Here is a 12,177-nt window from a genome sequence, read left to right on the forward strand (position 1 = left end):
TGTAAGTGGAAGGGATGTTGGTTATGGGCTATATGATTTGTATTTCTAGCGATGTTGATTATGTGGGTGTATTATTTTTTGTGCTGGGCTGTGATGGTGGAAGGACTGCTACTAGTGGTGGTTGTATTTTGTACGTGGGTGTGTATTGGTTAGCTGTGTGTGTTTTGTGTTTGTGATTGTGTGTGATGATGATGAGCAGGTTAACATTTTCTATTTTCAACTGCAATGTACAGAGAATATCTTATCAGTCAGATTGTACACTTGAATGTGACTGACTACCTAGGAAATTCATGCTAAGTGGAATTTTCCATCTTTGGAATGCATATACATGTCATTTGAGACAGACTTTCATTTTTAATATGCAGTATTCAGATTTCACTTGAATGTGTATCTGGATGCATCTTTAAATATGTTACTTTGCATGGTGGGAGGAAAACAATGTATGTTCCTTCACTTGTTTTATTTTCTCTAGTCTACTAATGTTTTCAGCATGGATCAGATTGCCTCTGTACTGCTGATGCTCTAATATGCTTGATAGCAGCGTAAGCAGATAGTATGTTAGAGTACTATGGTGTGAGCAAAGCAGATGGTCTGCTGCAGCAAACTGAATTGATTAACATTAGAGGTTGCTGTGTAGGTATGCGGTGTACTTTGAAAAGAGCTCTGCATATCATGAACCTCTTCTGCAGGCATTTGAATCTAGTAGAATGGGGGAGAGAGTCTGAAAATGGGGTCTCTTGATAGAATCCTACCTATCCCCTCTTTTCCCTGGTATACTGGGTCATCTGTGCCAGCTAAGGATTGCACACTGTGGCCTCATAACCTCTTTTCTTAGCAATAGCTGCATATCTGCTGACTGGGCATATTTGGCCTCCTGCTCTGCATTTTAGGGTATGCTGGCAGACAGGGTGACGTATCAGGCTAGTCGGGCCAGACTACCAGTTTCTGAGGAATTGGAAGCCGAAAAGAGAGACATACTAATAGTGTCATGGAGGTGGCAGCAGACAGACTGACCTTTGCATCACATTGTGCTCTTAAGAGGGGAGCAAATGCTATTTCTTCTAATCCTTTAGTTATTCCTTATAGTTCTGAAATGTCAGCAAAATTTCAGCATACATTGCTTTCCCTGAGACATGCTTTGGTTCTGTGTTTGTTTAATTGTTGCATAAGTGTTTATTATTCATAGATATTGTCTTATTTTAAATTTTAGGCATAAAGAGACTACTAGAGTTGTGGGGTTTTGGAGGGATAGTATGTATTTTAACCCATATGTAGACATTTGTTTATCAAGATACGGAATTCTGTGTTTTAGCAAGACAGGATTTTGCACTCCACCCAAAAGTAGGAATTACTGACTTTGGGATAATTTTCAACACAATCTGGGGAAGAAATCCTGATCTATGTGCAATGCCCAATTATTTATTTGGCTCCAAATGTCAGCAGGTGACCAGCACCTCTTAGGATTGGTCTGGACTGTGTATGATTGATTCTGATGTTCAGTTAACTGGTCTAAAACTCTAATAACTGCATTCCTTTTATGTTCTGTTTATTGTTCCCTCTCTAGTTAGCTCCATGCTCATATGGGTACTAAGTAGGGGTGTTACGAACCAAGATACATTGAACTACACCTACTGCCATTTTCCAGACTTCTTTTATCAGAGCTACCATTCTCTTCCCCCTCCCCTACTATGTGGGGATGGCACGAGCAGGAGTATTTTCTAAAAAGCCTACAGGTGCATTCAGGTATAGAGGATGCCAAACCTAATAGTCCTACACAAGTTTATTCTGGAACAGTTCTCCCAGGACTAAATATTTGTAGAAGGTTCCCAGAGCCTACTCCTAAGAAGTGAATTGCCATGTTCATAGCAGTACAATAAAGCTCCAATAGTCCGGCACCCAATAGTCCGGCACTCCTGATAGTCCGGCATCAAAATGGCAAGAGCCTAGTGAGTGAGCTTCGGCAAAAAATGAGTCACAAGGTAACAGTGGCAGCAGCTGAACTGAGCAAAAAGGGTAAAAAAGGCTTTAAAAAACTAAAACATTACAGTATACTGTATACAGTATGTACAATAAAAAGGGTTAAGAACACTTTATATACCGTATATAATGTATACTGTGTGTGTGTGTGTGTGTGTGTGTGTGTGTGTGTGTGTGTGTATATATATATATATATATATATAACCACCTTATAGTACCTCCTAATAGTCCAGCATATCTGATAATCTGGCACCACCTAGGTCCCATAGGTTCCGGATTATTGGAAGTCTACTGTAATTCTGTTTTAGGTACTCATATAGCCCCCACTGCCAGAGTACCTGAGCACCTCATATTTTTTAATGTATTTAGCCTCAGAACATACAGATGGGGAGCTGAGACAGAGAGAGACTAAGTGATTTGCCAAAGGTCACATATTAGGTCTGTGGCAGAACAGGGAATTGATCCAAGATTGGAGTTCCAGGCTGGTACTCTTACCATCTTTTCTAGCAAATTGTGTCAGCAGCCTCCAGAAGCAGGGGTGCTGCTGGTGTATCTCAATCCTAAGCCATTGCCATGGCTGTTTTAATGTTGGGCTCTCCTAACTTGACCTCTTATGTCCTGTTTTGTATGTTGGAGCATGAATGCTGAGCCTCTGGCCTAGCTGAAATACTCTTTGTTTTTAATTCGATGATAGTTTTGGCAGTTACAAATCCTAGGCGTGGGTGCCATGTGCCTTCCTACAATTTTATATTTCCCTGTCTGCTATCATGTGGCCTGGGTTGACATTAAGTGGAGTTTGGGACTCACAAGAATTCTGTATATCAAGCCAAAGTAATCTCAAGATGGGAACACTAAAAATCAATGGTGACTTCTGATTATTTTGGCTTTGTCTTTCTCCCTCATCTATAAAATGGGGATAACACACACATTCCAGAGTTTTGCCTTATTTAGTACCAAGTAAGTGGAATGTAATGTACAAAATAGATACATGTTCATTGCCAGTGCTAGACTGAAACCTTCAATTGATGAATCACTGTAATGTCATTGCTGTTGTATTTTCACTGACTTGTACATTCCATTCATCCTTCTGTATTTAATTCCCTGTATGGTGAACAATGGCTACCTCCTAGTGAACTAATAGTTCATCTGTCTGATTTATAAATACCTACCAATAAATTGTACTCATATTTAGAGAACATTGTTTTGGAAATATTTAACTTTGTTTCCACAGAAACTTCCTCCAAACATATAACAAGATAGGGATCTGTGCTTTACTGAATGGGATTCATTAGTTATTTTGTTATAAGTCATTTGTACTTTGAGGAATTGCTGTTAAATTTGTACTCCTTTCTTATGAAAGAAATGACTGTTGACTACAATTTTTTCCGGGGAGGAAGGTGTTTTAAGTATTCAGTGAACAGACCATCGAGAAGATAACATTGCATAAAGAGTACAACCAGTTGCAACCTTACTCTATCATGTTAAAATTAGGAGTCTTGCCTTAACCATAAAAGATGATTATGGATTTAATTAGTGCATTTTTTTCGCTATTGTGTAATCATCTAGCTTTTTGCTTTTAACTCTGTGGAGAAACATGGAGAGCACTGCTAATATCTGAAAACATTAATAGTTCTGCATTGTTTATTGTGTTTTTGGAACACGTTATAGTTGCAAATCACTTTCTCACTGATTGTAAAACTTGATAGGGGGAAGAGATGAAAAAGCAAGTTGCTGAGAAATTGAACAGACAACTGCAGAAGCTACCTTAACCCCATAATTTGCCCTTTCTGCAGAATGACTGTATTGCTACAGTCAGGGTATATCTACACTGTACCTGGACTATGGGAGTGTAAACTGCAGTGTGCACTAGTGTACTGCACTGTAACAGCTTCGTGAGTGCAAGCTGAATGGTTTGTGAGAAGCAAAAGTAAGAAACTTGTTATCACATGTGAAATGGAGGCAGAAAAGGTAGGATAGAAATAATACTTTCAAACTTTTATTAAGTAAATTATATCCATTTGTGGGGGAAGGAAACCCCCAGAAATAACAATGGCCAAAATCCAGGCAAATTCTTAAGCCTGTGCTTTAGTTGAAGGAGCATAGATATCAGTGGAACTCCACATGTGATTAAAATTAAGCACACAATTAAATACTTTCCTGAATCGTAGACAATGTCTGTAAGAAAACATTTGTCAAAATTATAATTGGTACCTTCTTTTTGAGGGATCCCACCTATCACCAAAAAAATTTAACAGAAGCCATCAGCTATCCCCTGGCCAATAGAGCCCTATAATTGTGTTTACAATAACAGGTTTGATAACACTTTAATTGCTACAGTGCAATTCCTTACAAATTGTGTTACCGTATTGAGACAAAAAAGTATTTATAATTTCATGTGCAGTAATTTCTAAGGAGAATATAAAATGGTCTCCTTAGAGGGATCCATCACTTGATATTGTGCTGCCCAGGTATTTAAAGCTGTCCACTACCTTCAGTTATGTGCCATTGATAGTGATGCATGGCTGTGGAGGAGCACTGTTTGGTTCAGGCTGGAAGAAGACTTCTGTCTTTCCGAGTCTAATTGCAAGACCGAACAGTTTGGATGCTTCAGAGAACCTGTCGATGATGATCTGCAGGTGGTTCTCTTGGTGTGCCATAAGGGCGCAGTTATCAGCAAACAGTGCTTTCATGATAAGCCTCTCCAGTGTCTTGGTCTTTGCAGTAAGGCGTCTCAAATCAAACAGTGAACCATCCAAACGGTATTTGATGTAAATACCAAGATCTAGGTCTCTGACAGCATGCATGAGGACTTGAGTGAGGAACAGGTTAAAAAGCACCGGTGTGAGTACGCAGCCCTGCTTCACGCCATTGGAGATGTTAAATTTCTCAGATGACACAGCATCTGAGAGTACCTCTACTGCCATGTCATCATGAAACAGCTTGATGAGTGAGATGCACTTTGGTGGGCAACCCAGCTTCCTGAGGATGATCCATAATATATCTCTGTTAACCGTGTTGAATGGCTTCATCAGATCAATGAAGACAGAATAGAGGTTCATATTCTGCTCAAGCCACTTCTCTTGCATCTGTCTCATTTCGAAGATCATACTGACAGTACTGAGATTAGGGCGGAAGTCACATTGTGACTCGGGGAGACTCACTTCTGAAACTGTCTAAATCAGCCTGTTCAGGATGATGCGGGCGAAGATTTTCCCGGCAACGGAAAGTAGTGAGATCCCTCTGTAGTTCCCGCAGTCGGCTCTTGCATCCTTATTCTTGTACAGAGCAACTATTATGGCATCACGGAGGTCAGATGGCTTTAAGTATCTGGGCAGCACAATATCAAGTGATGGATCCTTTGACAAAGAGATTACAGCGAGGATCCAGAAAACCAGTCAGGCACTTGGGAGATTGCGTATTAAAGTTCTCCAGCACAAAGATATTCGCCGTTCAACTAAACTCAAGGTATATAATGCCGTGGTCCTCACCTGTCTCCTGTATGGCTGTGAAACATGGACCCTGTACGGTAGGCACAGCAAGTGGATGGAGCAGTTTCACATGCGCTCCCTACGATCAATCATGCAAGTACACTGGCAGGACCAAATTACTAACGAAGAAGTGCTTGATAGAGCTAGTTCCACAAGCATAGAAGCCAAGATTTTCCAGACCTAACTTCGATGATCTGGACATGTTCTCCGCATGGATGAAAGCAGGATCCCCAGGCAGCTGTTCTACGGGGAGATGGTATGTGGTAGTTGCAAACAGGGATGCCTGAGGAAGAGGTATAAGGACAACCTGAAGACCAACTTGCAGTGGACAGGCCTTCAACCTCAACAATTTGAACTAGCTGGTGCAGACAGGACTAATTGACATTCCCTTACAAGGAAAGCAGTCACAAAGTTTGAGGATGACCGCCGCCAGCGCCTTGCAGCTGCACGTGAAAGATGACATAGAGCTGCGTTCTCTCCTCTCCTGACAACTGGCATCCCATGCCCTATCTTTGACCTTTGGGCTCCGGAGCTCCATGCGATTTCACAAATGAAATGCACAACATGTCTTCCTTGGTTCCTGAGAGACAACCAACAACAACAATCCAGAGCTGACATCCTCAAGCATTTGTACTGAAGATGAAAGATTTACAATGAAAACTCATGGGATTCTTTTGGGACATTTTTTTAAGAATTATGAAGGACCACCTCTCAGTGTCCAATTCGGTTTTCTCTCTTTCTGACTCTTACTCTAACTCTCACTGTTATCTCTCTATCCCAGTCCATTATAGGGTAAAGATGACCCAGCAGGCCCTCATGTTGACTATCTTTCTGATTACAGGATAATTGGAACACTCATTCAAAATGCCAGTAAATTAGCATCGGGTCACCAAAGAGGTTTTCATAAATTCATTGTCCTTTGTTTGAAAACATCCAGGGTGGGATTTTCAGTAAGGATGTTAAATAGCGACTAATTGACTAATCGAATAGTCAACACATTTTGCATCAACTATTCGATTATTCGATAGAGTGATTCCCCTAGGGCTGTTACTACACTTCAAAGGCAAAAGCGCTGCAGTGGAGCCCACTGGATCAGCTGGGGAGTCCCCTGTTGACAGACTCTGTGTACCACTGCCACTTTGAAACTCCACGGGGAGCCTGGCATCAGGCTGCACGCAGTATTTCAAAGCAGCTGCACCGCATGGAGCCCGGGGTCTGGCCCCAGGCTTCAAGCACTGCTTCCGCTTTGAAGTATCCCCTTTTCTCCGTGAGGCAGCAAGGTAGGGGAAGTGACTAGTCGACTAGTTTACTAGTTGACTAGTTCTTCACAACCCTAATTTTCAGAGGTCTTCACTTTGCACCAATTGAAGTCAATGGAAGTTAATGGAAGAAGAGTTAGGCTGAGGCTGACTTTATTTAATCCTTTCAAGTTAAATATTTTACCTATTTTCTATGTTCTTTCTGTCTAAGGTACTACTCCATTACTGTAGTATCTGAGCACCTTTCACTCTTGAATGTATTTATCCTATGAGGTAGCGTAGTACTATTATCCCGATGTAGAGATGCGGAACTGGGGCAAAGAGAGAGAAAATGACTCTATACAGGAAGGCTGTGGCAGACCAGATAATTGAATCTAGCCCATTAGAGTCCCTGTATAGCATCCTGACCAATGGACTATTATTTATCCGTTCTGGTAATTGTGTATCTTATTCTCCCTGTATATTCTCACTGTGCCCTTCAGGCTTCAGTCCTTGAAACTTACTGTTTCCCCATGAAATTAATTTCTCCAGTGAGTACAACTCCACTTTTGTTGCCCCTAATTTTTTAAATAATTGTTATGACTCACCAATTTAACCTTCTTGTTCTTTCTGTACAGCAGTACTGTGATGGGGCCACTCCGCCGCCCCGCACTGCTGCTGCACCATCCCCATCGTGCTGGGGAGAAGCGGCCGTTCCGGTCCACCCCTGGCAGTGCTCCACCTGCTCCACCACAGCTGGGGGGCCGGCAGAAGCTGCTCTGTGCTCCATGCCGGAGCCCGGCAGGCCCCGAGGGGTGGGGGAAGAAGCAGCAGGGGTGTCCTGGCCTCAGCCGAGACCGCATATGCCCGGGAGTGCCGGCAACGCCGAGCAAGAGCCATTGGGAACAGGAGAAGGGGAGGGGCCAAGGACATCAGCGTGGCCCCCCCTCCCCTTCATGTCGTACGGACTGGCGGTGGGACGTTTAAAAAAGGCACCGCCGCCGGGAAAAGAGGGTGCAGGGAGGAGAGCGGAGGGGCGACTCTGAGTCACAGCGCGAGAGCAAGGGAGTTAGGAAGCGACCCAGGGCAGGGTAGAAACCCGGGGGGTTGGTGCGTTACGGGTTGGAACCCCCACCAACCAGAACTGGGACTCTGTCCCAGTCCTTAGGGCCCTGGGTCAGGCTCGGAGTGAGGGCAGGCCCGAGCTGCCTACCTTTCCCTGCTAGCCAAAAGTCAGACGGGAGGCGGAGGATTTCAGGACAACGACACAGGGGATGGGGAGCACAAAGAGGGTACTTGGCCCAGTGGGGTGCCGGGCAGGGAGTGGACTGATGGACCCCAGGCAGGGTAGCCCCCTTGACACGTACCCAAACTAGACTCCAGCTGCACTCTAAGCAGTAAAGAGTTCATTATGGAAAATATTTTCTTCTTAATCTGTTTTTACATCTCAGTATTCTGTTTTCCTTTCAATGTACAGTGGTATATTTCTCTGATAGCTTGAAGGATTTCCTTTGTAGCACTCCTGCATATTTTGCTCATTCGGTGTGCTTTTAGTGTTGTTGTTTTCTTTAATTCATTTAAACTGCAGACTTTCTGATTTAGACTTAGGTGGACTGAAACACATCAGCTGTTTCTTCAGATATGCCCTGACCTCTCTAACTTTTTATGGCTTTAATTACTTTCCACTCTTAGCTGGTCCATCTAGTCTGGAAGTACTCAGAGAGAGATAATCCTTTAATTTATATTCAGAGTGAGAAGGTGCAGGTGGTGAAATTAAGAGAGTGGGCCAGAGGATTGGTCTGACTAGCACTTCACCCTCCTTGTGCAAGTATTCTTAGCAACAGAAACCCATGCCAATCCAGTTTACCCTGATTCAAAATGCTGTTGTGAAACAAGTAACAATATGAAATGCATAAGATATCACAATGGTGGACAATGTAGACCAGGGAGGAGGAAAGGAGGTTGTAGAAGAAGAAAGCCCGATTTCTGTTCATTTCCACTATCTGAAACCTCTTAGACTGCACCTGCAAGTATAAAAGGGTGTCGCCTCCGGATTCATCCTTCTGGAATACTGGAACCATTTACCTGAAACCTTACTGGCACCAAACTAGAGGTAGTGTAGTAAAAAGACCTGGACCTTTGTCTATTTTTCCACCTGGACACCAAGTAACAGGCACCGAAAAGAGATGCCCATATTTGCTTTCCAGTAACAAAGACTTTGAGAATCATTGTCCATGCTACTATCTTAGGGTATGTCTACACTACCCCGCTAGTTCGAACTAGCGGGGTAATGTATGCATACCGAACTTGCTAATGAAGCCTGGGATTTGAATTTCCCGGGCTTCATTAGCATAAAGCCGGCACCGCCATTTTTAAAAGCCATTCCACGAGGCGTACAGATAGTTCGGAGTAGCTAGCTAGTTCGAACTATCTAGTAGCCGCGCGGCACGGGGTTCGCACTAGCCGGCTTTTAAAAATGGCGGCGCCGGCTTTATGCTAATGAAGCCCGGGAAATTCAAATCCCGGGCTTCATTAGCAAGTTCGGTATGCATACATTACCCCGCTAGTTCGAACTAGCGGGGTAGTGTAGACATACCCTTAGTTCCTAGATTGCTAATTCAGAGGTGAGAGAAAGTTTCATTTTTGTCACTATAGATTGTTAATGTTCTTTATTTAAAGATCCCTTTCACCTTTTCCTACCAAAGGAGACAAAATTATTTTGCATATCAATAATGAATTTCTTACTAATTTTCCTGAATAAACTCAAAATCAGTACTATGAGAAACCTTAAGATCCAGTTTTGAATAATTTGACTGATGAACCTTGAATGATATATGACTTTTCCCATTATCACTTCAGTTTCTGCCTTTCAGATTTCGGGCCAAAATTTAGACTGTAATGCTGGGGTGAAACAAGGGATACTCCGTTGAAGTCAGTGTCCTGAAGGCCTTGTTCTGCTTTCATTGTATCAGTTACTTTAGTAGGGGTATTCTGGATTTATACGCTGGTAAGTGAAAGTAGAATTTGGTCTTTATATTGAGTTTCTTACCTAAGGGTGAACTGCAAAACCAGTGTGACTCGGATATGTTCCCAAGAGATGTTTACCTGGCTAAAAATACACTGGCAAAATATTATTTTTAGAAAATGTTATATTTGAAACACATAAATTGCCAGGCTCCATGTGTATTATTAGTCATGAACTGTTGGTACATTTTGTAACAGGGAGCTGCTGGTTTTCCATTCACCAAGTACTGGCATTCAGTCAAATACTTGTCACTTATTTGCAAGCCTCTAATTTTATCTGAAAATTGTTCTTTGTGAAATAGTGTGTAGAAACATTTGAAGCTTCTTCTAGTTATGCAAAAAAAAGGGGGGGTATGGAAAGAATTGCTAAAGCGTTATAAATAAAACATTAAAACAAATTCATGAAACAGGTTGCTTCACATTTAAATCAGCCTCAAATCCTAGTTCTTGCAATGGTTATACCATCTCTCTTCTCCCTCCCCCCAAAAGAATTTTTAGGTGTTGACCATCCTATATTTGACCTATTCTAGAACTGAAAGTTCCATGTGGGGAAAGAATAAATGAGAGGGAAAAATATCTGGTTTTCAGATCTCAAAACTATGGATTCCTCATTTATCTGCCTTTACTAGGTTTGTCTCTGTTTGTACTGTCTTGGATTGTGATCTCATCAGATCTCCTAAACCTTTGTTTCCTCCTAGACCCCTCTTATATCCCACAGTGATTCCACCTTACTCTCCACTATTTTTTCACTTCTTCAATATGGCTAGAATGTCAAACAGCCTCTCTCTCCCTCTTCAAATCTGTCCTTATGTATCCTTCTTTTGGTTAATCCTCCACTATGATTACCGCCTTTGCACGAATCTTCCTGCCTTGTACTTTGTATCATAGCCATCCTTTTATGCTATGAGCAGCACGCATCAGGGACCCTTGTTTGGTTATGGCTTTTTTTTTTTTTTACAAGTGTCATATACATCTATGGAACTGTGTAAGTACAGACTAGTAGTTTGGCAGTAGATAGAGTCTAAGGGTATGTCTACACTACTACCCTAGTTCGAACTAGGGTGATAATGTAGGCAACCGGAGTTGCAAATGAAGCCCGGGATTTGAATTTCCCGGGCTTCATTTGTATAAAGCCAGGCACCGCCATTTTTAAATGTCCGCTAGTGCGGACTCCGTGCCGCGCGGCTACACGCGGAACGGACTAGGTAGTTCGGACTAGGCTTCCTAGTCCGAACTACCGTTACTCCTCGTTTCAGGAAGCCTAGTCCGAACTACCTAGTCCGTGCCACGTGTAGCCGTGCAGCACGGAGTCCGCACTAGCGGACATTTAAAAATGGCGGCGCCCGGCTTATGTAAATGAAGCCCAGGAAATTCAAATCCCGGGCTTCATTTGCAACTCCGCTTGCCTACATTACCACCCTAGTTCAAACTAGGGTGGTAGTGTAGACATACCCTAAGTGTGGTAGAAGGTTCGTGGATAAACTGTCATCAAGAATCCTTTCACTCTTTCCCAAGAAGTTGGTTTGCTTGCGAGTTTACTTTAACATTCAAGTAGGCAGGATATCATATTTAAAAAACTAAGCATGAGTACTACATTTCGGCTACGTCTAAACTGGCATGATTTTCTGCAAATGCTTTTAACGGAAAAGTTTTCCATTAAAAGCATTTGCAGAAAAGAGCGTCTAGATTGGCACGGACGCTTTTCCGCAAAAGCACTTTTTGCAGAAAAGCGTCTGTGCCAATCTAGACACGCTTTTGAACAAAAAAGCCCCGATCGCCATTTTCGCGATCAGGACATTTTTGCCCAAAACAAATCTGAGCTGTCTACACTGGCCCTTTTGCGCAAAAGCTTTGCGCAAAAGGGACTTTTGCCCGAACGGGAGCAGCATAGTATTTCTGCAGGAAGCACTGATTTCAGACAGTAGGAAGTCAGTGTTCTTGCGGAAATTCAAGTGGCCAGTGTAGACAGATGGCAAGTTCTTCCACAAAAGCACCTGCTTTTGCGGAAAAACTTGCCAGTCTAGACGCAGCCTTCAGGTTTATTAAGAACCTAGTGGGAGTTAATTTGGTGGTAGTGCTTGGGTGGAAGAATAGCCAGACTTAGTGCAATGGGTTCATAAATCCTTAATTTGGAATCAGTAATCTTTCCATTCCCATAACTACTCAATCCAATTAGTCCTTACTTCAGAAGAAAAAAGGGAATAGAGATTATGATAGAGATGTTTCACTTGGTACCCTAGCCCATTGGATAGTGATACTGGCAGGTGCCATTTTGACAGTGACAAATACCGTGGCGGCTCAAGAAAACTGTGACCTAAAGTATAGCTCTAATGTCAGTCAACACAGTCAAATACAGAGCAGTGTGGCTCACCTTTCTTCACTACAGGATGCTAGTTAGGCATATTCAGACAAAGTATCCCTATGATGATGGGTACAAACTGTTGCATGAC

The 12,177-nt window shown here is 42.5% G+C and overlaps 1 protein-coding gene across 6 annotated transcripts in view; it reads left to right on the forward strand.

The window, feature by feature from the left end:
- NAV2 (neuron navigator 2) overlaps positions 1 to 12,177 on the forward strand; it is a 689,797-nt gene that overhangs the window by 326,424 nt on the left and 351,196 nt on the right. The gene's annotated exons all lie outside the window — the stretch shown is intronic.

The sequence above is a fragment of the Pelodiscus sinensis genome, chromosome 5, assembly GCF_052426305.1.
Source record: "Pelodiscus sinensis isolate ZL-2025 chromosome 5, ASM5242630v1, whole genome shotgun sequence".
In the NCBI taxonomy this organism is placed as follows: Eukaryota; Metazoa; Chordata; order Testudines; family Trionychidae; genus Pelodiscus; species Pelodiscus sinensis.